Below are 15,508 nucleotides of genomic sequence, written 5' to 3'. Positions count from 1 at the left end.
TTTGTCAATGCTGCTATATAATATTGATTCTAAGATGGAAGGTAAGGGTTAAAAAAAAGGCAAATATTTGATCTTTTAGATAATAGGAAACCAATGAAATTGGTTGAATCAGGGAGTTGGGGCAGGAAATGGTCAGAACTCTGCTTAAGAGAGGGCAGCTGGGTAGCTCAGTGGATTGAGAGAGTCAGACCCAGAGAAGGAGGTCCTGGGTTCAAATTTGACCTCAGATACTTCCCAGCTGTGTGACCCTGGGCAAGTCACTTACCCCTTCCCCCTCCCCGTTGCCTAGCCCTTATCACTCTTCTGACTTAGAACCAATATCTAGTATTGATTCTAAGGTAGGAGATGAGGATTTAAAAAAAAATAAAAGAACTATGCTTAAGAAAAACAATTGACAGCTGGGCGAAGAAAGGACTAAACAAGAGCAAGGAGAGACTTGAGACAGGGAGGACAAATAAGATGGCTATTTTAATGGTTCCAGTGTGAGGTGATGAGGACCTGCACCAGGATGGTGGCAGTGTCAAAGCAGAAAAGGGAACATATAGAAAAGATATTATGAAGGTAGAAATAACAGGACTTGACCATTGAATTGATTGTAAGGAGTCAGGGAAGAGCGAGGAGTTGAAGATAATGCATAGGATGTGGGCCTGGGTGACTTAGAGGATAATAGTACTTTCAAAAATAATAGTGGGGGGCAGGTAGGTGGCTCAGTGGATAGAGAGTCAGACCTAGACATGGGAAGCCTTGGATTAAAATCTGGTCTCAGACATTTTCAAGTCACTTGACCCCCATTGCCTAGTCCTTACTTCTCTTCTGCCTTGGAACCAATACCTAGTGTTGATTCTACAACAGAAGGTAAGAGTGTAAAATAATAATAATAATAATAGGGAAATTAGGAAGAAGGGAGGGTTTGGGGGGAAAGATAAGTCTGGTTTTAGACACATTGGGTTTAAGATGTCTGTGAGAAATGTAGTTCAAGATGTCTAATAGGTGATTAAATATATGGGAGTTCAGGGATAGACAAGTAGATCTCAGAGTCATCTGCATAAAGTTGATAATTGAAATCATAAGGAAATAATGAGATCATCAATAGCATAGAGCAGTGATGACAAGCCTTTTAGAGACCGACTGCCCAAACTGCAATCCTCACACCACATGTGAACTACCTCCCTCTTGCCTTACCCCAACAGGGGAGAGAAGAAGTGTTTCCATTGAGCTGCTGGGCAGAGAGGCAGGTGATGACAGAAATATCCTTAAGCACACATGGAGAGAGGGAGGGGAACAGCCTCTCCAGCATGCATGCCATAGGTTCACCAATACCAGTATAGAAGGAGAAGCGAAGAGAAGAGGGCCCAGGTTTGAATCTCCTAACAATTAGCAGACATGGTGCAGATGAAGATCCAGTGAACAAAACAGAGCAGTAGTCAGAAGTATAACTAGGAGAATGTCAGGAAAACCTAGACAGAAGAGATCATCAAGACAAAGTAAGGTGATTGACAATGTCATGGGCTGCAACAAGATCAAAAGGGAATGAAGATTGGGGAAGCAAGGTGGCTCAATGAATAAAAAGTCAGGCCTAGAGACCAGAAGTCCTGGGTTCAAATATGACCTCAGTTATACTTCCTAGCTGTGTGACCCTGGGTAAGTCACTTAATTCCAATTTCCTAACCCTTACCACTCTTCTGCCTTTAAATTGATGTGCAGTATTGATTCCAAGAGAGAAAGTAGACTTTTTTTTTAAAAGAAGAATGAAGACTGAGAAAGATCATTAGATGTAGAAATTAAGAGATTACTGGAAATTTTGCAGTGTTTTCAGTTGGATGAGAAATCCTCAGTCTGACTACAAAACTTTAAGAAGAGAATGAGAAGAAAGGTAGTGGAGACACCTATTATAAATGGCTTTCTCAAAGAGTATAGACACAAAAGGGAGGAAAGATGTAAGATAATAACTAGAGATGGAGCAGATCAAGTGAAGATTTTTTGAGGATCTGGAGACATAGGCATGTCTGTAAGCAGTACAGAAGCAGCCAGTAGTTTGGGAAAGATTGAAGATAAGTGAGAGAAGAATGATAAAAAGAGCAATCTGCTGTTTGGACTTGGCAAGGAGAAGGGTCACCTCCCCATGTGAACCAGAAGTGAAGGAAGAGATAGTGGTAGAAGTCATTTAATTGACTTCCGGTGAAGATGGCGGCTTAGAGAAAGCTGAAGCTCAGATCTCCGGAAAACCCTTCCCTACCGATCTCAAACGATAAGCTCCTAAGGCGCCGAAACTCAAAACGATCAACAGCACAGACCCTGGGAACCCTCCTCCTGGACCTGGACCCGGTTCAAAAGGTACGGCTCCCCTCAAAAGCCAGAACCCGAGATCACTCGGACCTCAGGGGTAGGAGCGCAGAGTCCAAGGCTCCCGGAAACCGCAGCCCAGCCGGGCTCAGAGAGCAGAACCCTCAGGGCCTTCTACCCGAGTCCTTGGAGTCCGGGTGAAAGTTACTGCCTGGGGCTTCCGCTGCAGAGAGCTGGTCTAAACAACAGCAACCCTCAGGGCGGGCAAAACAGCCTCACGGGCTGGATCCTGCTTTCCAAGTCTCAGTGAAAGTCCTTGCGCTCGGAGCTTGGGGAAGCTGCAGCCCATCCCCCCGCAGGCCTACGAAACAGCCTCACGGCCAGCGATTCTGAAGGCAACTTCCGGAAAGCGAGCCAGGGGGAGAGTGTGGCCTCGTGGTCCGACCCTTCCATTCCAGTTCCAGTGAGGCATATTCAGTTTAACCCAGGGAAAGCTCTTAGAAGCAACATCTGCCCAGGACTAAAGCCTCGGATCACCAGAGATAAGAAAAGCTAATCCTCCACATTCAGAGATGGCAGCAAACTCCACAGAAGCACAGAAGCCCCAAAATACCAAGAAAAATAAGAAGAAAGGGGCGACTTTGGACACATTCTATGGAGCCAAAATACAAAATACAGAGCAGACAGAAGAAGATATACAAGAAAATTCTCCAAAATCTTCCAAAGGAAATAGAAACTCTCCACAAACCCATGAAGAATTTGAATCAGAAATGACCAAAAAGATGGAAGCCCTCTGGGAGGAAAAGTGGGAAATAATGCAAAAGAAATTCATGCATCTACAAAACCAGTTTGACCAAACTGTAAAAGAAAACCAGGCTTTAAAGCAAGAACTAATAAAGCAAAGCCAAAACACCAAGAAATTAGAAGAGAACATAAAATATCTCACCGACAAGGTGATAGATCTGGAAAATAGAGGGAGAAGAGAAAATTTAAGAATAATTGGACTCCCAGAAAAGCCAGAAATAAACACCAAACTGGACATGGTGATACAAGATATAATCAAAGAAAATTGCCCAGAGATTCTAGAACAAGGGGGCAATACAGCCACTGACAGAGCTCACAGAACACCTTCTACACTAAACCCCCAAAAGACAACTCCCAGGAATGTAATTGCCAAATTCCAAAGCTATCAAACAAAAGAAAAAATCCTACAGGAAGCCAGAAAAAGACAATTTAGATATAAAGGAATGCCAATCAGGGTCACACAAGACCTTGCAAGTTCTACTCTGAATGATCGTAAGGCATGGAACATGATCTTCAGAAAGGCAAGAGAGCTGGGTCTCCAACCAAGAATCAGCTACCCAGCAAAACTGACTATATACTTCCAAGGGAAAGTATGGGCATTCAACAAAATAGAAGACTTCCAACTTTTTGCAAAGAAAAGACCAGAGCTCTGTGGAAAGTTTGATACCGAAAATCAAAGAGCAAGGAATACCTGAAAAGGTAAATATTAAGGAAAGGGGAAAAATGTTATCTTCTTCTTTTACTCAAACTCTCTTCTATAAGGACTGCATTTATATCAATCTATGTATACTAACATGTGGGGAAAATGTAATGTATAAATAGGGGGTAAAGAAAGACCAAATAGAATAATGGTTCTCACACAAAGATTCACATGGGAAGGGGAGGGGAAGAAAACTCCTAAAAGAAGGAGAGGAAGAGAGGGGGGGGGGGTTTACTTAAACCTCAATCTCAGGGAAATCAACTCTGAGAGGGAAAAACATCCAGATCCATTGGGATCTTGAATTCTATCTTACCCAACAAGGGTAAGGAGAAGGGAAAACCAAGGGGGGGAGGGGGAGAGGGAGAACAAAAAGGGAGGGAAAGAGAGGGGGGAGGGGGAGGGAACAAAAAGGGAGGGACTAAAAAGGGAAACATCAAGGGAGGGGACAAGGGGGACTGATTCAAAGTAAATCACTGGACTAAAAGGTAGAGCCGAAGAAGAAAAGGTTAGAATTAGGGAAGGCAATCAAAATGCCAGGGAGTCCACAAATGACAATCATAACTTTGAACGTGAATGGGATGAACTCACCCATAAAACGTAGACGAATAGCAGAATGGATTAGAATCCAAAACCCTACCATATGTTGTCTTCAAGAAACACACATGAGGCAGGTTGACACCCACAAGGTCAGAATTAAAGGATGGAGTAAGACCTTCTGGGCCTCAACTGATAGAAAGAAGGCAGGAGTGGTAATCATGATATCTGATAAAGCCAATGCAAAAATAGACCTGATCAAAAGGGATAGGGAAGGTAATTATATTTTGTTAAAAGGGACTATAGACAATGAGGAAATATCATTAATCAACATGTATGCACCAAATAATATAGCACCCAAATTTCTAATGGAGAAACTAGGAGAATTGAAGGAAGAAATAGACAATAAAACCATACTAGTGGGAGACTTAAACCAACCATTATCAAATTTAGATAAATCAAATCAAAAAATAAATAACAAAGAGGTAAATGAAGTGAATGAAATCTTAGAAAAATTAGAATTAATAGACATATGGAGAAAAATAAATAGGGATAAAAAGGAATACACCTTCTTCTCAGCACCACATGGCACATTCACAAAAATTGACCATACATTAGGTCACAGACACATAGCACACAAATGCAAAAAAGCAGAAATAATGAATGCAGCCTTCTCAGATCACAAGGCAATAAAAATAATGATTAGTAATGGTACATGGAAAACCAAATCTAAAACCAATTGGAAATTAAACAATATGATACTCCAAAACCGTTTAGTTAAAGAAGAAATCATAGAAACAATTAATAATTTCATCAAGGAAAATGACAATGGCGAAACATCCTTTCAAACCTTTTGGGATGCAGCCAAAGCGGTAATCAGAGGCAAATTCATATCCCTGAAAGCTTATATTAACAAACAAGGGAGAGCAGAGATCAATCAATTGGAAATGCAATTGAAAAAACTCGAAAGCGATCAAATTAAAAACCCCCAGCAGAAAACCAAATTAGAAATCCTAAAAATTAAGGGGGAAATTAATAAAATCGAAAGTGATAGAACTATTGATTTAATAAATAAGACAAGAAGCTGGTACTTTGAAAAAACAAACAAAATAGACAAGGTACTGGTCAATCTAATTAAAAAAAGGAAGGAAGAAAAGCAAATTCACAGCATTAAAGATGAAAAGGGGGACAGCACCTCCAACGAGGAGGAAATTAAGGCAATCATTAGAAATTACTTTGCCCAATTATATGGCAATAAATACACCAATTTAGGAGAAATAGATGAATATATACAAAAATACAAACTGCCTAGACTAACAGAAGAGGAAATAGAATTCTTAAATAATCCCATATCAGAAATTGAAATCCATCAAGCCATCAAAGAACTTCCTAAGAAAAAATCCCCAGGGCCTGATGGATTCACCTGTGAATTCTATCAAACATTCAGAGAACAGTTAATCCCAATACTATACAAACTATTTGACATAATAAGCAAAGAGGGAGTTCTACCAAACTCCTTTTACGACACAAACATGGTACTGATTCCAAAACCAGGCAGGTCAAAAACAGAGAAAGAAAACTATAGGCCAATCTCCCTAATGAATATAGATGCAAAAATCTTAAATAGGATACTAGCAAAAAGACTCCAGCAAGTGATCAGAAGGATCATTCACCATGATCAAGTAGGATTCATACCAGGGATGCAGGGCTGGTTCAACATTAGGAAAACCATCCACATAATTGACCACATCAACAAGCAAACTAGCAAGAACCACATGATTATCTCAATAGATGCAGAAAAAGCCTTTGATAAAATACAACACCCATTCCTATTAAAAACACTAGAAAGCATAGGAATAGAAGGGTCATTCCTAAAAATAATAAACAGTATATATCTAAAACCAACAGCTAATATCATCTGCAATGGGGATAAACTAGATGCATTCCCAATAAAATCAGGAGTGAAACAAGGATGCCCATTATCACCTCTACTATTTGACATTGTACTAGAAACACTAGCAGTAGCAATTAGAGAAGATAAAGGAATTGAAGGCATCAAAATAGGCAAGGAGGAGACCAAGTTATCACTCTTTGCGGATGACATGATGGTCTACTTAAAGAATCCTAGAGATTCAACCAAAAAGCTAATTGAAATAATCAACAACTTTAGCAAAGTTGCAGGATACAAAATAAACCCACATAAATCATCAGCTTTTCTATTTATCTCCAACACAGCTCAGCAGCAAGAACTAGAAAGAGAAATCCCATTCAAAATCACCTTAGACAAAATAAAATACCTAGGAATCTATCTCCCGAGACAAACACAGGAACTATATGAACACAACTACAAAACACTCGCCACACAACTAAAACTAGACCTGAACAAATGGAAAAACATTAACTGCTCATGGATAGGACGAGCCAATATAATAAAAATGACCATCCTACCCAAACTTATTTATCTATTTAGTGCCATACCCATTGAACTACCAAAATACTTCTTCACTGATTTAGAAAAAACCATAACAAAGTTCATTTGGAAGAACAAAAGATCAAGGATATCCAGGGAAATAATGAAAAAAAACACATATGATGGGGGCCTTGCAGTCCCTGACCTTAAACTATATTACAAAGCAGCAGTCATCAAAACAATTTGGTACTGGTTAAGAAACAGAAAGGAAGATCAGTGGAATAGACTGGGGGAAAGCGACCTCAGCAAGACAGTATACGATAAACCCAAAGATCCCAGCTTTTGGGACAAAAATCCACTATTCGATAAAAACTGCTGGGAAAATTGGAAGACAGTGTGGGAGAGACTAGGAATGGATCAACACCTCACACCCTACACCAAGATAAATTCAAAATGGGTGAGTGACTTAAACATAAAGAAGGAAACCATAAGTAAATTGGGTAAACACAGAATAGTATACATGTCAGACCTTTGGGAGGGGAAAGGCTTTAAAACCAAGCAAGATATAGAAAGAATCACAAAATGTAAAATAAATAATTTTGACTATATCAAACTAAAAAGCTTTTGTACAAACAAAACCAATATAACTAAAATCAGAAGGAAAACAACAAATTGGGAAAAAATCTTCATAGAAACCTCTGACAAAGGTTTAATTACTCATATTTACAATGAGCTAAATCAATTGTACAAAAAATCAAGCCATTCTCCAATTGATAAATGGGCAAGGGAAATGGATAGGCAGTTCTCAGATAAAGAAATCAAAACTATTAACAAGCACATGAAGAAGTGCTCTACATCTCTTATAATCAGAGAGATGCAAATAAAAACAACTCTGAGGTATCACCTCACACCTAGCAGATTGGCTAACATTACAGCAAAGGAAAGTAATGAATGCTGGAGGGGATGTGGCAAAGTAGGGACATTAATTCATTGCTGGTGGAGTTGTGAATTGATCCAACCATTCTGGAGGGCAATTTGGAACTATGCACAAAGGGCGACAAAAGAATATCTACCCTTTGACCCAGCCATAGCACTGCTGGGTCTGTACCCCAAAGAGATAATGGACACAAAGACTTGTACAAAAATATTCATAGCTGCGCTCTTTGTGGTGGCCCAAAACTGGAAAACGAGGGGATGCCCATCAATTGGGGAATGGCTGAACAAACTGTGGTATATGTTGGTGATGGAGTACTATTGTGCTAAAAGGAATAATAAAGTGGAGAAGTTCCATGGAGACTGGAACAACCTCCAGGAAGTGATGCAGAGCGAGAGGAGCAGAACCAGGAGAACATTGTACACAGAGACGAATACACTGTGGTAAAATGGAACGTAATGGACTTCTCCATTTAGTGGCGGTGTAATGTCCCTGAACAACTTGCAGGGATCCAGGAGAAAAAAACACCATTCATAAGCAAAGGATAAACTATGGGAGTGGAAACACCGAGAAAAAGCAACTGCCTGAATACAGAGGTTGAGGGGACATGACAGAGGATAGACTCTAAATGAACACTCTAATGCAAATACTATCAACAAAGCAATGGGTTTAAATCAAGAAAACATCTAATGCCCAGTGGATTTACGCGTCGGCTATGGGGGGTGGGGGGGAGGAAAAGAAAATGATCTATGTCTTTAACGAATAATGCTTGGAAATGATCAAATAAAATATATTAAAAAAAAATAAAAAAAAAAGAAGAAAAGAAAAAAAAATAAAAAAAAAAGAAGTCATTTAATTGTAATGGGATAAAGAAAAGAGAAGAGAATTCTCAATTAATGGTCTAAAATTTTCCAGTGAAATTATTGTTCAATTGTGTCCTTTTCTTTATGACCCCATTCTTGGCAAAGATACTAGAGTAGTTTGCCATTTTCTCCTCCAGCTCATTTTATAGATGAGGAAATTGGGGCAGACAGTGTTATGTGATTTGCCCAGGGTCACACAACTAGTAGGTGTCAGACCAGATTTGAACTCAGGAAGTGTTGACTCCAAGCCTAGTACTCTATCCATTGTGCCACCTAGCCATCCTGCTTTCAGTGAAATAAAAGGTTCAATTCTCAGCTGAGTTGGGGACAGGAGTTGTGGGAGGTTCAAAGAAAAATGAAAAGGATTAGAAAATATGTGGTGAATGGTATAGTGAATCAATTGGAGATGTGTAAAAATATTGCCTTGCCATAGTGAGGACCCAGTGAGATTGAAAAACAAACTTATAGTAGAGCCAGTCAGCCCGGTTTTGTGATTTTTCTCTGTCTTTGTTCAGTAATACAAATAGCATTAAAGGTAGTAGATGTTGGTAGTAATCCAAGTAATCCAAGGCTGAGGCTTCGCAGGGAAAGATCTTAAAGAGGATAAAGGGGGAAGGGATGAGAGAAAAGCACAAGGAAAGATGAATGTGGTTCACTCAAGAAGAGAAAGGGAAAGAAGGTAGCCAGTTCAGGAGTGAATGGTACAGGAAAGAAATGAAAGGTGGAGGAATTGGAGATCCTGGGGAGGACAAAGAACAAAGTAGTCAGATAAGGGAATATCAGAGTTCATGGATATGGATGTGTGATATGTGTGGATTATTGTTGTTTGACCTTTGTTTTCAAAGAAGACCAGTGACAGCATATCTTGGCTTATGCATGAGTTGGATTTCAGGGAGAAAGAGTTGCATGAAGGCATCAGCCCCATACTCCCTTCCAGAGTCATCCAAATCCAGTGGTGAGCCAAAAGTCAGACTGACTGACTGCAGTGGATGATCTTGGAGTCTTCTATGTCTGACCAAACTCTAAAAGCTCCATAGCACCTGCTTCAGCTACCTTTGTGGCTATTAGAACAAATGGTTCTCATCTGCACATTCCACTGGGAGATGTCTTCACATACTTGGGGAAGACATCTCCCTAACTGATCCATAGATTTATGATTCATCAGTTACCTTCAACTTAGTTTAGTCCATCTGCTGACATGGTTCACTGGGATGTGGCTACAGCTTCTTGGAGTCATAGATGAGAGTTGGGTAAAAGGTAGATATCAGAGGTGGATGAGTAGCCTTGAAAAGGGCTTGGCAAAGGGCAGCTAGGCAGCATAGTAGAGAGCTTCAGGTCTGGAGCCAGGAAGATCTGGTTTCAAGTCTGGCCTCAGATACTTACTCACTGTATGACCCTGGGTAAGTCACTTAACCCTTTTTGCCTAGCACTTTCTGCTTTTCTTCATTAAAATCTGTGCTTATTATTGATTCTAAGACAGAAAGAAAGGATTTTTTTAATGAAAAGAAAAAAAGACTCTGCAAGCCCTCACACCAGGGATACTAACCATCCTTGAACAAGATCAAGGGATGACCATCCCTGTGATAGTTGTAGTAGGGTGGAGGAGTAGGCCACAGGAAACAAGTAAACTGAGGGATAGAAGTTGGAGGGGGGTATATGTAAGGGCTTAGACTAGAGGGTTTTTGAGGTTCCTTCCATTTCCATATGAGTGATCTTATGATCCAAGAACCCCTTTGATATGGCTTGGTGACTGGAGGTGGACTGCCATCACCAGAGGTACCATGTGCCTTTTACTTTCCTCCTCTGATCCCTCAGGTCTCAATCCACATAGAGCACCCCTAACTTTTTGCCTTCCCCATTGATTACATCCTCCAGCCCCAGGCCCTCTTAGCACCTATCTAAGCAGCCAGACAGAATGAAGAGACTCCACCACCAAGGATCTCTTGTCCCTACCCTTCCCTACTCGGCTGTTTGAATACTCACAGGGTTTGGATGAGATGGAAGTCAACAACTCAAATTCTTCTGATGAGACAGAGGACTCCTAGATATTACTATCTTCATTGCCTCTGAATCCTAAAATAATTCAGCCTTAACTATGTTTTGGGCACCTCTGCCCTGCTATCCCCTGGCACTGTCCTTTTAACTACTTGTATAACCCTCTCAGGCAGGCCAGCCACAACCCTGCTGTACCCTCAGGGCTCCCTGAAGATCCCTTCATCTGATTGGCAGTTTTCTTCTCCCAATTGTTTTCTCTCCCAATTAAACTGTGAGCTTCTTGAGAGCAAGGGCTGTCTCATAGTTTCTAATTGATCCCCAGTACTTGAAATAGAAATGTGAGTCACCTAGATGCATTGAAAGCACTTAATAAATGTTTTCTTTATCCTAGAGGAAAGGCCCAGACTCATTGTCCAGACCTGTCTGGAGGCTAGAAGGCTGGGAGGTTACAGGCTAGAGTCATACAGGATGAGAAGGTGTCATTGGAAGAAGGGAGGGAATAAGCTTTTAGATAGCACCTACTATGTGTCAGGCACTATGATAAACAATTTATAATCCTCACAAAAATCCTATGAGACAGGTACTATTTTTATCATCCTCATTTTACAATTGAGGAAACTGAGGCACAATGAGGTCAAGATTAAGGAAGCATCCACACAAGTATGGATCTCAGAGCCTTCAAAGTTAGAGGACCTCAGATCAAATACCAACTCTGACATTTACTACCTGTGTGATCCTGAGCAAGTCACACTGGGCCTTGATTTCCCTATCTGTAAAATGAAGGGATTGGATTAAATAGTCTCTAACACCACTTTTAGCTCTCAGTCTACTAACTGGAATGAACACTTCCTGATTCCTTTTTGCTTTCTTTTTTAAAAAATCCTTTCCTTCTGTCTTAGAATCAACACTTGGTATTGGTTCCAAAGCAGAACAATAAGGGCTGGACAATGGGGGTTAAGTGACTTGCCCAAGGTCACACAGCTAGGAAGTGTCTGAAGCCACATTTGAACCCAGGACCTCCCATCTCTAGCCCTGACTCTCTATCCACTTCGCTACCTAGCTTCCCTGACTCCCTCTTAATCTCTTTTTGTAGCCAATCTCTTTGGATTGAGTTATAATTTTTAGGAGAGAAAATTTTCTAATTTTCTCAAATTCAATAATCCTTTTGGAAATGTGACTTGAGTATCTTTGTCTCTTTTTCTTCTTCCAACATGCCTGACTCACTCCTGAGACAGCAGATCTTTCCCCTGTGGGTGATGCCCCTGGGACTTCTCAAATGAAAATAAGCTACAAAACACTTTATATTTTATTTGCCTTGTAATGTTTATGTAGCAAGTAACTTACCCTTGCTTCCCTTGTGACTTCTGTAGAACCATTAGGAAAGATACAGTTGTAACCATTTGGTTATCTGCCTGCCCTAACAACTCACCAGGCTGGATGGGAACCAAGAATAGTTAGAGTTCCACAATGGATCCTGGGACTATCGCCTTCTCCGAACACTGGACTTTTAGCCACAAAAACACGGATTCTCAGAGCCCTGAGAAAGAGATCTTCGAATCTGACCAGTATCTGAAGAAGGAGCCCCCTTCCCTTCACACACACCCCATCTCATTTTAACAACGTACCGGAACAGGAATCCTGCCTGCCTTTGCTTGTTCCTATCCAGGAACAGGGAATCCATCACTTGGAGAAGCAGCCCATACCATTTTTGGAAAGGTTAGAATCTGAAGTTGCCTCTTACCAGATTCCAGGCAGTTCCTAGTCCTGCCCTCTGCAGTCGAGCAGAATGAGTCTAACAAAGCCCTTAAACATTGCTGACCTGCCCCCCCCCCATCTTTTTTTCAAGTTAAGCATCCCCTGGCCCTTCAAACAATCTCCATGCAGCATTTTATCCGGCAACTTCACTGCTTTGAAGACTGTATCCATCCCTGCAAAGGCTCCAGATTCTACCCCTTTAAAGGGTCCAGATACAAAGATTTGCTTTAGTACACATGTAAAGTAAAGTACACATGCCTCAAACAGGACCTTTCCCCGATTTGGCTCATGGGTTCATGGAATAATAGAAAAACCTTCTGTTTGGCTTTTAAAACTCCCTTTAACGTGGCCCCTTTCCTACTTTTCTAATCTTCTTATGCCTTACAACCCCGCCCCAACCCCAATAATACTCTTAGATCCAGTGACACTGGTGGCCTCCTTGCTGTTCCTTGCACAAGACACTCTGACTTATCCTGTATTTTACTTGTTTGTTCATAGGTACTCCCCCATTAGGCCGTGAGCTCCTAAAAAAATAGCTTTCTCAAAATCACATCTCTATATAGTAACAATTTTGAATTTTCTTATGAGCTCTTCATATTCCATTTTCTATTATAATTATTTGTGCACATGTATGGTGGCACAAGCAACATCTTATTTATTTTTCTATTGTTCATCCACCATACAAACCTTTTGTATTGAACTCTCTACTTGGGCCATACTTAATAGTGTTTTGCCACATTAAATGGAATTATAATATACTGTCCAAAAAAAAAATAAATTGTTTGCTTTTCTTTGCATCCCAAATTCTGGGCATAGTGTTTGGGGATTGGTGTAAGGGAGACACGAGTCTTGATGACTTAATAGATTTTGAGCTTAATGGAACTGAAAGGTGATATAGTTCATCCTCCCCATTTCACAAAGGAAGAAATGGAAGCCCAGAAAGTGACTTGTCCAAGGTCACATAGGTAGTAAGCAAAAGAGGCCAAATTCAAACCCAGGTCCTCAGACTCCCTCTTTCTACTCTACCACATTGTTGAAGGCCTCAAACGGGGCCAACAAAATGTCTTTCCAGCTGCCCACATTGTCATCCTTCAGTCTACCAGACTTAATCACAATAGTAGGACAGGAGTCAGACTCCTCCTCTTCATCACTTTACTGTCAGGTACTCCTTTCCCTGTGGCCAGGTTGTCACTCACCAGGGCTCTGTCATAATCCCCAAATCAGTTCATCGGGCCAGGCCTTGGACCATCAGCAGGGAAGATTTGCTTTCTCTGGTTCTTGGGGGAGGAAAAATGTTTCAGAGAAATATGACAGAGTTGGGTGGGGAGGGGATTAAAATACTCATATTAAGAGAGCTTGAGAGGGGGAGAACTGTCAATCAGTCTCTTGCACCAGTTTCCTCTGTTCAGAAAAAGAAAGAAAAAAACTAGATCAGCAGAAGCCAGAGGCTACATTTAAAAACAGTACTGCTGAGCTTGGTAGTAGAAGCAACTCATCTTCCTAAGGCCTTTGGAACCCATAATAGAATCCAGGAACCTATTAAGAGCATTCTGGGAACTCTGCAGAAGGACCCAGTTTGGTAGGATGGCAATTACTGGATTTAGGTTCTGAAGAACTATTTGAATCTTGGCTCTGCTTCTTTGGATCTTTGTAACTTTAGACAAATCTCTTAACCTTTCTAAACTTTTAATTCTTCATCTGTAAAGTGGGGATCATAATAATTGATCCACCTTACTATACGGTTGTGAGAATCAAGTGAAATATGGAAAGTATTTGGTAGAGAGATGGGTAAGCTTTTAAACTATTGATGTAGGCGGTGATGGAGAGAAGGAAAAGATTAATATCTCATTACCAGATATCTGTACCACAGAGACCAAAGCAAGAAAGACCCCAAAACACCAGAACACCAAAACAGACAGAATCCTTTTAGAAGTAGCTGGAATGGCTCCCCATCTGCCTGTCGGTGGGGGAATAGCTAAATAAATTGTGGTATATGAATGTCACAATATTATGGTGAAGTTTGAAATGATAAATGTGTGGAACTGAGAGGAACATGGGAACGCTTGTATGAACTGATGCAGATGGGAGTAAGCAGAACCAGGAGAACAATATGTACAATGACTGGTTGGTCAGTCATTCAGTTGTGTCCAGCTCTTCAGGATTGACTTTTGCCCATAAGGTTTTCTTGGCAAAGATACTAGAGTGGTTTGCCATTTCCTTCTCCAATGTATCCCCATTTTACGGAGGAGGAACTGAGGCAAATAGAGATTCAGAGACTTGTCCAGGGTCACACAGCTAGTAAGTGTCTTGTGCTTAGACCTTCTTGATTTCAGGCCTGGTGCACTGTACCTCCTGGATGTCCCCACATACAATGATTACCAGGATTCAAATGAAACAGGATGGAAGAAACCCCACAAAACAACACACTAGGAGAACACCACACTCTGAAGAGTTGTAATGACCAGTCTTGGTCCTGAAGAATCAAACATGCAACCCTTTCTCTTGAAAGAGAGGTGGCCAGGGGGCAGCTGGGAGGCTAAGTGGATTGAGAGCCAAGCCTGGAGATGGGAGGTCCTGGGCTCAAATATGGTCTTAGACACTTTCCAGCTGTGTGACCCTGGGCAAGTCATTTAACCCATGTTGCCTAGCCCTTAATGCCCTTCTGTTTTGAAACCAATACCCAGTATTGATTCTAAGACAGAAGGTAAGGGTTTTCAAGGAAAAAAAGAAAAAAAAAGAAAAAGGTGTGCAGGGATATAGGTACAGAATGTATACGCATTGTCAGATGAGGCTACAGTATTGGAGGGTTTTGTCTCACAACTTATTGTTGGGGCAGTTAGATGGTAGTTAGGAGGACCTAGGTTCAAATTCAACCTCAGAAGTTTACTAGGTACATGATCATGGGCAAGTCATTAACTCTCTGTCTGCCTCAGACTCCTCAACAGAAAAGAGGGATAATAATAGCACCTGTCTCCCAGGGTTGTTGTGAGGATCAAATGGGTCAGCACAGTGAATGTTTAATAAAGGTGTATTCTCCCTCATACCCCTCTCTTTTCTTGTTATAAGGTAGGGTTCAGTCCTAGGGTGGGGAGTGGCTTACCATTTTTTTTGTGTCATGGTCTCCTTTGGCTTAAACCTATGAACCCTTCCCCAGAATACTGTTTTAAAATATATAACATAAAAATACACAAGATTACACAGTAAACTAATTCTTTCAAAATATAACTGTC

The 15,508-nt window shown here is 40.8% G+C and overlaps 1 long non-coding RNA gene across 2 annotated transcripts in view; it reads left to right on the top strand.

Moving 5' to 3' along the window:
- The window catches only part of LOC103096512 (uncharacterized), a 39,253-nt gene extending 23,955 nt beyond the window's left edge, over positions 1 to 15,298 (top strand). For both annotated transcript variants that reach the window (XR_461975.3, XR_008916340.1), the window contains exon 3: positions 11,894 to 15,298. This is a non-coding gene — a long non-coding RNA (uncharacterized LOC103096512). The remainder of the gene's footprint in view (positions 1 to 11,893) is intronic.
- Positions 15,299 to 15,508: the final 210 nt, after the last annotated feature.

Source organism: Monodelphis domestica, chromosome 2 (assembly GCF_027887165.1).
Source record: "Monodelphis domestica isolate mMonDom1 chromosome 2, mMonDom1.pri, whole genome shotgun sequence".
Lineage (NCBI taxonomy): Eukaryota > Metazoa > Chordata > Mammalia > Didelphimorphia > Didelphidae > Monodelphis > Monodelphis domestica.
The sequence above is the reverse complement of the archived record's forward strand: the minus strand, read 5'-3'. Positions and strand labels throughout refer to the sequence as shown.